A 12,790-nucleotide genomic window follows, 5' to 3' on the forward strand; every position below is an offset into this window, starting at 1 on the left:
TTTTCCCTGCACCGGACCAGAGGCTGCGGAGGGGTTTGAATGTTGGCGCCCTCCGGGAGCCAATCGCGGCTCCCGGAGCGGCGGCCAATCAGAGAGGGACGCGGCGAGCCAATCGGCGCTCGCCGCGTCATAGGCCCCGCCCCCGGCGTCTGACGTCAGACGCCGGGCAGGAGCCGTTGGGGAAGGAGGCCGCGCCGAAGAGCGGCAAAGAAGAGAGGGACGCCGTGCGGGAGAAGAAGGAGAGACCGCGTGCACGGAAGAGCGCGGAAGACGCCGCCGCAGGAAGAAGACGACGACGGCCGCGGGGAGAAGAGCTCCGGTGGCCGCTGAAGAGGCCTGAAGACTCCAGCCCTGGGAAAGAAGATGTCCAGCGGCGGCTGGACGCGGCGATGCGACGGCGGCGCCGCTGGCCAGGACAGGCCAGCGGCCGAAGAGGGCACCGAAGATCCCTGGAGCAGGTGAGGCCTCAGTGAGGCAACTTCACCCCCTCCCTTTTCCTCCCTCGACCACCAGGGACGGGCATTAGGCCCGAGGGCACAAGTCAGGCACTAGGCCTGTGGCACAGGTAGGAGAGTGGGGGCCATTTTCTGATTAGGTGGTTTGGGCATTAGGCCCAAGCCACCCTACTCCTGCGGCACCAGTTAGGCGGGCACTAGGCCCGGGGGGACAAATCAGGCAATAGGCCTGTGGGCAATAGAGGGCATTAGGCCCTAGTGTATTTGTGGCCAATTAGGTACATATAAGGTGACCCTGGGCACAAGGCCCAGGTCACCCAACGGGCAGCAAGTTAGGCGGGCGCTAGGCCCGTGGGCGAAGTCAGGCCACCGGCCTGTGTGCAGTTAGGGGGCGCTAGGCCCAGCGAATCAGTGTTTCCCCGAGGTGAGTACAGGTGGCCCTGGGCGCTAGGCCCAGGCCACCCTGAGGTATTTAGGTGGGTAGGCCGTGCGGCGTCCACCCCCTTCCAGCGGCAGGTAGGGATTTAAAGGGACAACACCGTGTGATCTTGTATTCCGATAGTGTGATGTATGTTGTTACCGTGCAGGGCAAAGTGTATGTGTTGTTTAAGTTGTGCATAGTTGTGTCGCACCACCCACACGAGCTAGTTTGAGGGCTCTGTTTATGTAGCTAGTGTAGCGGACGCACACTAGGTTAGAGTTAGGCCCTGCACGGCTGTTTCTCTTTGCCTCCTTACAGGGACCTGTAAGTGGAGAAGATCGGAGTGCAAGACTTGTGACGGTGAGTAGCATCCGTGTACGTTTGTCCCTTGTCTGTCCCCGAGCGCCGGAGTCAGGATTGCTCACGGACGTGAGAATCCCCTTCATCACACTACGTGCGAGAGCGCGAGTGTGTAAAAGCTGGGTGGCTGAGGCTTTGTGCCGGTGATGACCATTCACCCAACCGGTGAAGGTCGCGGTCACCCCTGGGGTATCCCCTGTTCCAGTGGAAGAAGGGTCGATACCCCCTTTAAGGTAAATTATTCTCTCCTCAGCTCGGTCGTCGGTCAGCTCCGAGAGGGAATCGCCGTGTCCGGATCCGACTGAAGATTTCCAGGTCCGTTGAAGGTTCCGGTACCTGAAGGTGAGAGAGAGAGCGGCGCCTGGTGAGTACCGAGTCTACACCTGCACGGCAGCAGGCACCACACGCACCCGCAGCCGCACCCTCTCACACTTGGCGTAGTCGGCAGGATAAAAGAGACCGGATCACGGACACGATGTGGAACGCCACCAAGAAGACCTCCCTGCGGACGGCTCCGGAGAAGACTCACCCCAGGATGTGTGCGGACCAGAGCGACTGGGTGACGGTGTCTGGGGCAGACATCCTGAAGATGGTGCAGCGGTCGGTCCAGCGTGGAAAAGAAGAGCGCCGGGAGAAGGGGCGCCAGAAGGCCGCTGTGATGCCCTGCAAGAGGTGTCGGCAAACAGGGCACTTTGCCAGCGAGTGCACTTGGCGAGAGACGTCCCCAAAGAAGGTGGTCCAGGAAGCGGACCGAAGACGTCAGCAGGGCCAAGTGAAAAAGGAGTCCCGATGTTTGCTCTGCGGAAACTACGGGCATGAGCACAACAGTTGTCCTTGGGACGAAGAATTGAGCGAAGACGAGGTTGATTCCCGGTGTGAAAGCTGTGGAGATCCCCGACATCGGCTCCTGGAATGTCCATGGACGGAAGACAGGACGGACTACGAGGCCACGGTGAAGCAGATGACGGAGTCTCGTCAGCAGCTTTGGGACCGGGTGGCTGCAGAGCCTGTGTGTGCGCTCTGCGAGGCGAGAGGACATGCGCTTCCCGATTGTCCGTGGGATGAAGACCGGATGATTGCGGATGGTCGCGCCCAGAGATGGGAGGAGGAAACCCGGGAAATGGAGCGGAAGGCCTTGCTTGAAGTTAGTTCGCAGGTGCCCATTTCCTCTGAGCCGGAACCAACGGGTGAAGATTCCCCAGTGAAGGAGGTGGACCAGAAACCCGTCTTGGAGAAGGTGGCAGTGGCCCTCCCTTGTTGGAAGTGTCGGCGACCAGGACATGCGGCCAGTGAGTGCCCCTGGGAAGATGCCGCGGACCTACTCTGTCCCAAGAAAGTGACCCCGGTAAGGCAGAATCCTTTCCCGCATAAGGCGGAGGTGGACGACTGGGAGGTGAAGAGACCACGCTGCGAAGAAAAGCGTGAAGACCCAGTGACTGAGACGTCCGGAATCTCCCCGCGATGGAACCGTCCACGACCAGGACGCGCGGAACAGGAGTGTCCTGGGTACCAAGAGATGCCAGCGGAAGCGAAGGAGTACGCTGAGGAAGTAAAGGATCCAGCGGAAGCGAAGGAGTACGCTGAGGAAACAGGTGCCAGCGGAAAGGACTAAGTACGCTGAGGAGGAAAATAATACCCCAGTCCAGATATCGGAGGAAGACTCGGACTGCGGTGAGCTGTCCGCCGACGAATCCCTCCCAGAACAGATGGAGGACGACTCTGGCATCGGAAGCGCCGACGAGAGTGACTGGCAGGATCGGGTGGAGTCATGCTCCCAGTTGAATGCCCTCCGTGAAGAGGAGGAGATAGTCCTGGAGCAAGAGTACCTGCCGGGAGTGCCGAAATGGACGGATGTACGGGGACAGGATCGTGATGCCGTGGGAGGACCCGTTCCAGAGGAAGACACAGGACCTTTGGAGATGCCCCACGAGGAAATGCAACATATGGTGGCTGTTGCCCGGGAGGAAACGGATGCCCCGGAGGATTCCGCTGTTGGGTGGTGGTCGATACCACACCCGGAAGACACGGACAAAGCCACAGACGATAACGGAGGTCAAGAGTGGGTGACTGTTGTCCCCGTGGAGGAAGATTCCCCTTGGTGGCCAACGTCGAGCGACCGTGAGGAGATGCCACTCCCCCAGAGGATCCGCCGATGGAGGTCAGGACGTAAGAGGAACCCGGAGCTGGAGGAGGAAGGATGTGGGGTCACAGCTGGTCCAGGCTGGGCCCCCGAATGCACCTTCGCCGGAAGGACCTTGGAATTCCCTGACCCGCGGACAATGGACGTCGTGAGGAACTTTGTAGGGACTACAAAGGAAAAAGGGGGGGGAAATGTAAAGATGTGCCCTGTGGGCACATCTGTGTTGTTGTCCCTAGCTGGGGACAGCGCTGGGGCAGCTTGTCTGTCCCCAGCGCTGGGTGCGTGGCGGCGGCGGGTGTCCGGTGCAGGGATTACCCTTTTCCCTGCACCGGACCAGAGGCTGCGGAGGGGTTTGAATGTTGGCGCCCTCCGGGAGCCAATCGCGGCTCCCGGAGCGGCGGCCAATCAGAGAGGGACGCGGCGAGCCAATCGGCGCTCGCCGCGTCATAGGCCCCGCCCCCGGCGTCTGACGTCAGACGCCGGGCAGGAGCCGTTGGGGAAGGAGGCCGCGCCGAAGAGCGGCAAAGAAGAGAGGGACGCCGTGCGGGAGAAGAAGGAGAGACCGCATGCACGGAAGAGCGCGGAAGACGCCGCCGCAGGAAGAAGACGACGACGGCCGCGGGGAGAAGAACTCCTGTGGCCGCTGAAGAGGCCTGAAGACTCCAGCCCTGGGAAAGAAGATGTCCAGCGGCGGCTGGACGCGGCGATGCGACGGCGGCGCCGCTGGCCAGGACGGGCCAGCGGCCGAAGAGGGCACCGAAGATCCCTGGAGCAGGTGAGGCCTCAGTGAGGCAGCTTCACCCCCTCCCTTTTCCTCCCTCGACCACCAGGGACGGGCATTAGGCCCGAGGGCACAAGTCAGGCACTAGGCCTGTGGCACAGGTAGGAGAGTGGGGGCCATTTTCTGATTAGGTGGTTTGGGCATTAGGCCCAAGCCACTCTACTCCTGCGGCACCAGTTAGGCGGGCACTAGGCCCGGGGGGACAAATCAGGCAATAGGCCTGTGGGCAATAGAGGGCATTAGGCCCTAGTGTATTTGTGGCCAATTAGGTACATATAAGGTGACCCTGGGCACAAGGCCCAGGTCACCCAACGGGCAGCAAGTTAGGCGGGCGCTAGGCCCGTGGGCGAAGTCAGGCCTCCGGCCTGTGTGCAGTTAGGGGGCGCTAGGCCCAGCGAATCAGTGTTTCCCCGAGGTGAGTACAGGTGGCCCTGGGCGCTAGGCCCAGGCCACCCTGAGGTATTTAGGTGGGTAGGCCGTGCGGCGTCCACCCCCTTCCAGCGGCAGGTAGGGATTTAAAGGGACAACACTGTGTGATCTTGTATTCCGATAGTGTGATGTATGTTGTTACCGTGCAGGGCAAAGTGTATGTGTTGTTTAAGTTGTGCATAGTTGTGTCCCACCACCCACACAAGCTAGTTTGAGGGCTCTGTTTATGTAGCTAGTGTAGCGGACGCACACTAGGTTAGAGTTAGGCCCTGCACGGCTGTTTCTCTTTGCCTCCTTACAGGGACCTGTAAGTGGAGAAGATCGGAGTGCAAGACTTGTGACGGTGAGTAGCATCCGTGTACGTTTTTCCCTTGTCTGTCCCCGAGCGCCGGAGTCAGGATTGCTCACGGACGTGAGAATCCCCTTCATCACACTACGTGCGAGAGCGCGAGTGTGTGAAAGCTGGGTGGCTGAGGCTTTGTGCCGGTGATGACCATTCACCCAACCGGTGAAGGTCGCGGTCACCCCTGGGGTATCCCCTGTTCCAGTGGAAGAAGGGTCGATACCCCCTTTAAGGTAAATTATTCTCTCCTCAGCTCGGTCGTCGGTCAGCTCTGAGAGGGAATCGCCGTGTCCGGATCCGACTGAAGATTTCCAGGTCCGTTGAAGGTTCCGGTACCTGAAGGTGAGAGAGAGCGGCGCCTGGTGAGTACCGAGTCTACACCTGCACGGCAGCAGGCACCACCACACGCACTCGCAGCCGCACCCTCTCACAATTACTAGTGCAGAGTCAACAGAAATCAGTACTAAAATGAATATACTGTATGTTTATAGACCTGGTTTGTCAAGTCAGCTATTCAAAGCCAAGTTATGTAGCATAATTCAATAGCGATTAGCATCTCCGTATAGAGCAATGATCAAGTCTGGATTTACATTTTATCCCCAAGACCATATTTTCATAACTTCCCCCTCACTGCCATCATAGCTCTCCATAGTTTCAACCATTGCAGCATCTAGGGGCAGAACTACCATTGGTGCAGCAGGTGCATTGAGTCTCAGTATTATATTAAAATATAGAAATACAGATTATTGGTGCATATAAATGATATTAACAAAACAGTATGTACTTCAAGAGAATAATAATCAAACAAAAATCAATACTCAACTTATGTGTGAAAGGTCTTAAATATGCCCTTCATATCTTCAATCATTGGAGGTAGATCTTCAGGACATCTACCTCAGGATGCGAGGACATGCACTGAGACTGGAGGGGTTGAGGTTCAGGGGAAATTGGAGGAAACATTACTTCACAGAAAGGGTAGTGGACAAGTGGAATAGCCTCCCATCCGAGGTGGTAGAGGCTAAGACAGTAGAGCAATTTAAACAAGCATGGGATAGACATAAGGATATCCTTACAAAGAAATAAGGATCAAATAAGGTTTGAGATAAAAATATGGTAAACAAAAATAAAAAGGGGCAGAGTAGATGGGCCAAGTGGTTCTTATCTGACGTCAAATTCTGTTTCTATGATCCATCACCACACATGGGGCCTAATTCCGAGTTGATCGCAGCAGCAAATTTTTTAGCAGTTGGGCAAAACCATGTGCACTTCAGGGGAGGCAGATATAACATTTGCAGAGAGTTAGATTTGGGTGGGTTATTTTATTTCTGTGCAGGGTAAATACTGGCTGCTTTATTTTTACACTGCAAATTAGATTGCAGATTGAACACACCACACCCAAATCTAACTCTCTCTGCACATGTTATAGCTGCCTCCCCTGCAGTGCACATGGTTTTGCCCAATTGCTAACATAAATCCTGCTGCGATCAACTGGGAATTACCCCCTATGTGCACTGCAGGGGGGACAAATATAACATGTGCAGAGAGAGTTAGATTTGGGTGTGGTGAGTTCAAACTGAAATCTAAATTGCAGTGTAAAAGTAAAGCAGCCAGTATTTACCCTGCACAGAAACAATATAACCCACCCAAATCTAACTCTCTCTGCACATGTTATATCTGCCCCCCCTGCAGTGCACATGGTTTTACCCAATTGCTAACAAAATTCCTGCTGCGATCAACTTGGAATTACCCCCTATGATACTCAGAATCGATGGTCAGTAATGGCAGAACTACCGTACTAAGGGCCCGATTCAGACCTGATCGCTGCTGTGCGTCTTTGCACAGCCGGCGATTATAGATTGACTGCGCATGCGTATGCACCAAACAGCAACAAGCTGGTGCGAAATTTTTGATCGCTTAGCCATTCGCAAGCTGATTGACAGGAAGAGGCCACTTGTGGGTGGTAAATGCAGGGCTGTTTCTAGCCAATTTGGCTCCCAGTGCGAGATTTAAAAATGCGCCCCTCATGACATAGATAAATGAACCACCCCCCACCCCACACACACCTAGGTAAAAAAAAAACGTGGACGCGCGGCCGGCAAGGGGCGTAGCCTCATCTAAATGGGCATGGCCTCGTCTGAAAAGACTACCTCACAATCCAGTTTTTGACCCTGCTCCAACAGATCACGACCACCACAGGAAGAAAAAAAATCTACCATATTAAGCCCCACACAGTAATGCCCCCTGCACCATATTATACCACACACCGCAATGCCCTTGATACATTAAATCCCCACACTATGGCAGGAAAGAGTCCCTATTTCACACATTACGGCAGGTGTCCCCATTTTATAGATTGAGAGAGAGAGAGAGAGAATACTTACCGCTCTTTGGCCCGCCTCACCAGTTGCTCCTCGCGCCGGCTTTTCCCTCTTCCTAACTTGGATCCCCCTCTGTACTCCGCTCGGCGGGGGGGGGGGGGGGGGGGGAGTTTCGCGGAGTGACGGGGTTGCGTCGTGATGTAACGGTGCAACCGCGTCATTCTGTGAAACTCCGCCCCCCGAGCGGGTTACTTGGGGAGAAATAGGAGGGGGAAGCAGGGAGCCACAGTTAGTGCTGCGGCGAGCGCCCAGTGCGGTTGCACTGCTCGCCTGCCCCAAGAAACGGCCCTGCGTAAATGCCCATTTTCTGATCTGGGAGTAGCAGGGAAAACACAGGCATGCCCACGAGTTTTCTGGGAGGGTGTATGACGTCAGCTCAGGACCTGATCAGTCTGATTTCTTCGCACTGTAGAAGTAGGTCCTGGGCTGCGCAGAGACTGCACACAGTGGAAAAACCATTCAATGTTGAGTAAGGTGCGAATGGATTTGCGGCTGGCCGCTGACTGAGGGACTTTTTCAACAGCGTACACATGCGATCACACAATTGCATGGGGCAAATTTGCACTCCCTCTTGGGCGGCGACTATCTGATCGCAGGACAGCAAAAATAGCAGCCCAGCGATCAGGTCTGAATTAGGCCCCTAGCACATACGGTTGGGTTCGGGATCCTGGTGGTCGAGATCCTGGCGTTCAGCATGTCGACACTGGGATCCCATCCGCCAGAATGCAGGCAGGGGGGCGAGCGCAACACCCACGAGTAGGAATAGCCCTCTGCCCCCTGCAGGCATTGTGGCCGTCGGGATCCCAACATCAGTATGCTGACCACCAGGATCCCGCCCACCGGGATCATGACTACATCCGGCACAGACACATATCGCATGGCATGCTCAGTGTCCCGTCTCTCTCTTATCTTCAAAGTCTGTCATTTGTAACAAGGTCTGTGTAAAAGACTCCTCAAAGTACAGTGGGGCAGATGTATTAACCTGGAGAAGGGATAAAGAAGTGATAAAGCGGTGATAAGTGCAAGGTGATAAACGTACCAGCCAATCATTACAGATTTAAAAAATGACAGTTAGAAGTCGACTGGCTGGTGCGTTATCACCTTGCACTTATCACTGCTGTATCACTTCTCCAGGCTTAATACATGCCCCATTATGTGTAAAACTCAGTGCTGCAAGTATAGCGGTACTGGGCGGTATGGCGTACATGTAAGAAAATCCCAGCAGGTACGCTGTACTGCCGGGCCGTCACCTTGCAGACACCGGGTGTTGGAGAGAGGAGAGCGCAGCATGTGCCTCTCCTTTCCTGCCTGCCCGAGCCCAATCTGGCGGCGGCAGCGCGCACTGAGCCGATTCATGAGCCAATCAGAGCTCACGGACCGGCAGCCAATCAGGAGCCACTGCTGCCGGACTGCGAGCCCTGATTGGCTCGTGGACTGGCGCCAGTTCTAAGATACAGGAGAGAGATGGACTGAGGGCAGGAGGAGCGCGTGCTGCGCTCTCCTCTCCCCAGCAGCAGGCCAGCAGCAGAAGACAGTGCCAGCCCCAGGTAGCAGCAACAACGGTAAGTTGCACTGCTGGGGCATATTTGGCACTCTGGGGGCATGTGTATCTGGTACTGTGGGGGCATGTATATCTGGCACTGTGGGGCCATGTATATCTGGCACTGTGGGGGAATGTATATCTGGCACTGTGGGGGCATATCTGGCACTGTGGGGGCATGTATTTCTGGCACTGTGGGGGCATATCTAGTACTCTGGGTGCATGTGTATCTGGCACTGTGGGGGCATGTATATCTGGCACTGTGGGGGCATATCTGGAACTCTGGGGGCATGTGTATCTGGCACTGTGGGGGCATGTGTATCTGGCACTGTGGGGGCATGTGTATCTGGCACTGTGGGGGCATGTGTATCTGGCACTCTGGGGACATATCTGGTATAGTGGGGACATATCTGGCACTGTGGGGACATATCTGGCACTCTAGGGGCATGTGTATCTGGCACTCTGAGGGCATGTGTATCTGGCACTGTGGGGGCATATCTGGCACTGTGGGGACATATCTGGCACTGTGGGGACATCTTTATATCTGGCACTGTGTTTATATCTGGCACTGTGGGGGCATGTGTATCTTGCACTGTGGGGGCATATGTGGATCTGGTGCAGTGGGGGCATATCTGGCATTGTGGGGGCATATGTGTATCTGACACTCTGGGGCAATGTGTATCTGACACTCTGAGGCAATGTGTATCTGACACTCTGAGGCAATGTGTATCTGACACTGTGGGGGCATATATGGCACTACAGGGGACATTTGTGTAGCTAGCACCAAGGGGCATTTGTGCATCTGGCACCGTGGGGCATTTGTGCATCTGGAACCGTAGGAGCATATCTGGCACGGTGGGGGCATATCTGCCACTCTGGGGGCACTTGTGTATCTGGCACTGTGGGGGCAATGTGTATCTGGCACTGTGAGGCAATGTATAGCTGGCACTCTGGGGGCAGTTGTGTATCTGGCACAGTGAGGCAATGTGTATATGGCACTATGGGGCAATGTATATCTGGCACTGTGGGGCAGTGTATGTCTGGCACTGTGGGGCAATGTATATCTGGCACTGTGGGGCAATGTGTATCTGACACTGTGGAGCAATGTGTATCTAGCACTATTGGGGTCATATGTGTATCACACCCCCATTTTCATAGGCCACGCCCCATGTGGCATTTGGCCGCACCCAGTTTTTCGCCATTTTTCTACTTGCACCACTGGTAAAACTCCAAGCATGTAGAAATCATTTTAACCCACTGGTAAGTGGTTTCATACAAATTTAAGAGAGAGCTGTTGTAATCTCGTTAACATGCTAATTAATATCCACCAACTCATAACATGTACACTACAGTGTGGTGCAATACAGTATAGTTTGTTACTCTGATTTGTGCCACCTAGAACAGGAGCATGGGTGTTTTTCACTAGGAAAATGCAAGTCCTGTAGACTGGAGGATCTCAGTAATTCCAAAAGGGTAATTACAAAGAGAAGTCCCAAGAGCGTCCAGTTTGATTTTTATTAATTATATTCATTGTGTATTAACAATGTTATAAATCTTTAATTTCTACTTGCACTGGCCTGTTCTAATTTTAATTTATTTGGGTATTTCTGTTGCCATTGCAGTAGTGCTACATTTTCTTATTATTTGTTAGATAAAAGCGTCAGTCAGTAAGCAGATCAGGAAACAAGCCTCTCTCCCTAGCGCAATACATGTTGCTGTGTGCTGGGCTGCAGTTGGTTAAGGAATGCTGCTGTCACTTAGCAGCAGTCAGTCCTCTTTCTCCCTGGATAAGTTCTGGGAGGAGCCATTGCATTGGTCCCCCCTCCCCATGGATCCGCCACTGGATATGCAGCAAACGGCACTGTCTGCCCAGTGCGCGGCTTAATTTATTTAATGTACCATGGCCCGTTCTCATTCCTGACAGCTCTGGCCATTATATGGGATGTGGTTACCTGCTCTCCTGCTCTGGTGTTGTCAGGCCAAGAGGAGTGACCGCTCCCCACTGTCCATTAGGGATAATGTTAAATGTGTTCATGCTTAGCTCCAGAGCTGGCCCTAGGCATAGGCAAACTAGGCAAATGCCTATGGGCACAAGCAGCTTCTGCTGATTAAAATTATATGTAGCATGCCTATATTCTGTTTGTGACTGCGGCTCTATCTGCATATGAAATGCATTACTAGTGTGCGGCATTATGTGTATAAGGAGTACTACAGTACTTTGTGGCATAACGTATAGAAAGGGGCACTACTGTGTGGTCTAATGTGAATAAAGGGGTAATTCTGACCTGATAAAAGCAGCAAATTTGTTAGCAGTTGGGCAAAACCATGAGGCTAATTCAGACCTGACCGCTGCTGTGCGTTTTCGCACAGCAGCGATCAGGTCTGAACTGCACATGTGCCAGCGCTGCAGTGCGCCGACGCATGCCTGACAGCCGACGGCTGTCTTAGCCCTGCGATTGCCTCTGCCTGATTGACAGGCAGAGGCGTGAGCTGGGTGTCAGGGGGTGGGCTGGCAGCGTTTGGCCGCCATTTAGGGGGTGCGGTCCAGGCAATGCAGGCGTGCCTGGACTATTGGAAGGATGGACCGAATCGGCTAGTGACATCACACGCATCCGCTGCCACCCAGGCAGCAACAAATAGCTCCCTGACAGCACGCAGGAGCTGCGCTGGCTGGGAGCTACTCTTACAGTACAAAAGCATCATCACTGTGCGATGCTTTTGTACTTCTGCGGGGGAAGGTCGGGCCTGAAATGCGGGGCAGACTAGTCCTGTGCTGGGCATCCCCCCGCATGAATGAAGACTGATCGTAGATGTGCTAAATTTAACACATCTACGATCAGGTCTGAATTAGGCCCCATGTGCACTGCAGTTGCGGCAGATATAACATTTGCAGAGAGAGTTAGATTTGGGTGGGTTATATTGTTCCTGTGCAGGGTAAATACTGGCTGCTTTATTTTTACATTGCAATTTAGATTTCAGTTTGAACACACTCCACCCAAATCTAACTCTCTCTGCACATGTTATATCACACGGTGTGTGTATGTTTATTTGAATATTCATTTTGTTGCTGAACTACAGGTACTAGCAGGCCCTTTAATGCGCGTTAATGCCCTGCTGTTCTCCAAGCACCAGCACACGGGAGATGCTTGCTGGGACCTGTAGTTCCACAACAAAATTTTTTTTTTTTACACATTTCATGGCTATCAGCCCACCATCCACAGCCCATGGGAGGTGGGGACAGCCTCAGGCTTCATCCCTGGCCCTTGGGTGCCTGGTAGGGGGGGATGGGCCTTTATTATAGGGGTCCCTACTCCCCCAGGGAACCATGGCCAGAGGTGAATAGTTGGGGGAAGTAATGCCACGGCCGCAGGAACCTACATAAGCGTGTCCCCCGGCTGTTGCATTATCTCCTTGGCTAGTTGAGCCTGGTGCTGGTTTCAAAAATATTGGGGACCCCTACATCTTTTGTCCCCCATATTTTCGGAACCAGGACCGGTCCAAGAACCCGGTGCTGGTTGTATAAATACTGGGGGAACCCACAAAATTTTCCACAGTATTTTAACAAACAGGACCGGCTCAAAGAGCACAAGGCTTGTTATGCTTAGGAAGCGGGACCCCACACAATAATTTTTCAAAAAACAAATTCAGTACGAATTCCATGCTTTTGCGGCAGTATTTGGCTAATGACAGCAGTGATAGAGAATTCAAATTCTTAGTAACTTCCCGTGTTGTATGAGGTGTATGTGAACAAACAACTGTGTCTGACCGATGGTCTATTGATTCGTATTTATGTGGACAGCAGTGTATCTCAATACGAATTGCCCCAACACTGCCGTGATTTGTGTTTAGTAAATTTCCGAGTTGCAGTTTTGGCTGGAAATGGAATCACGAATCAAATCGGGACCTTAGTAAATTTCCACCAGAGTGCCTAAAATGTTATAAC

This window comes from Pseudophryne corroboree, chromosome 11, assembly GCF_028390025.1.
Source record: "Pseudophryne corroboree isolate aPseCor3 chromosome 11, aPseCor3.hap2, whole genome shotgun sequence".
Taxonomy (NCBI): Eukaryota; Metazoa; Chordata; class Amphibia; order Anura; family Myobatrachidae; genus Pseudophryne; species Pseudophryne corroboree.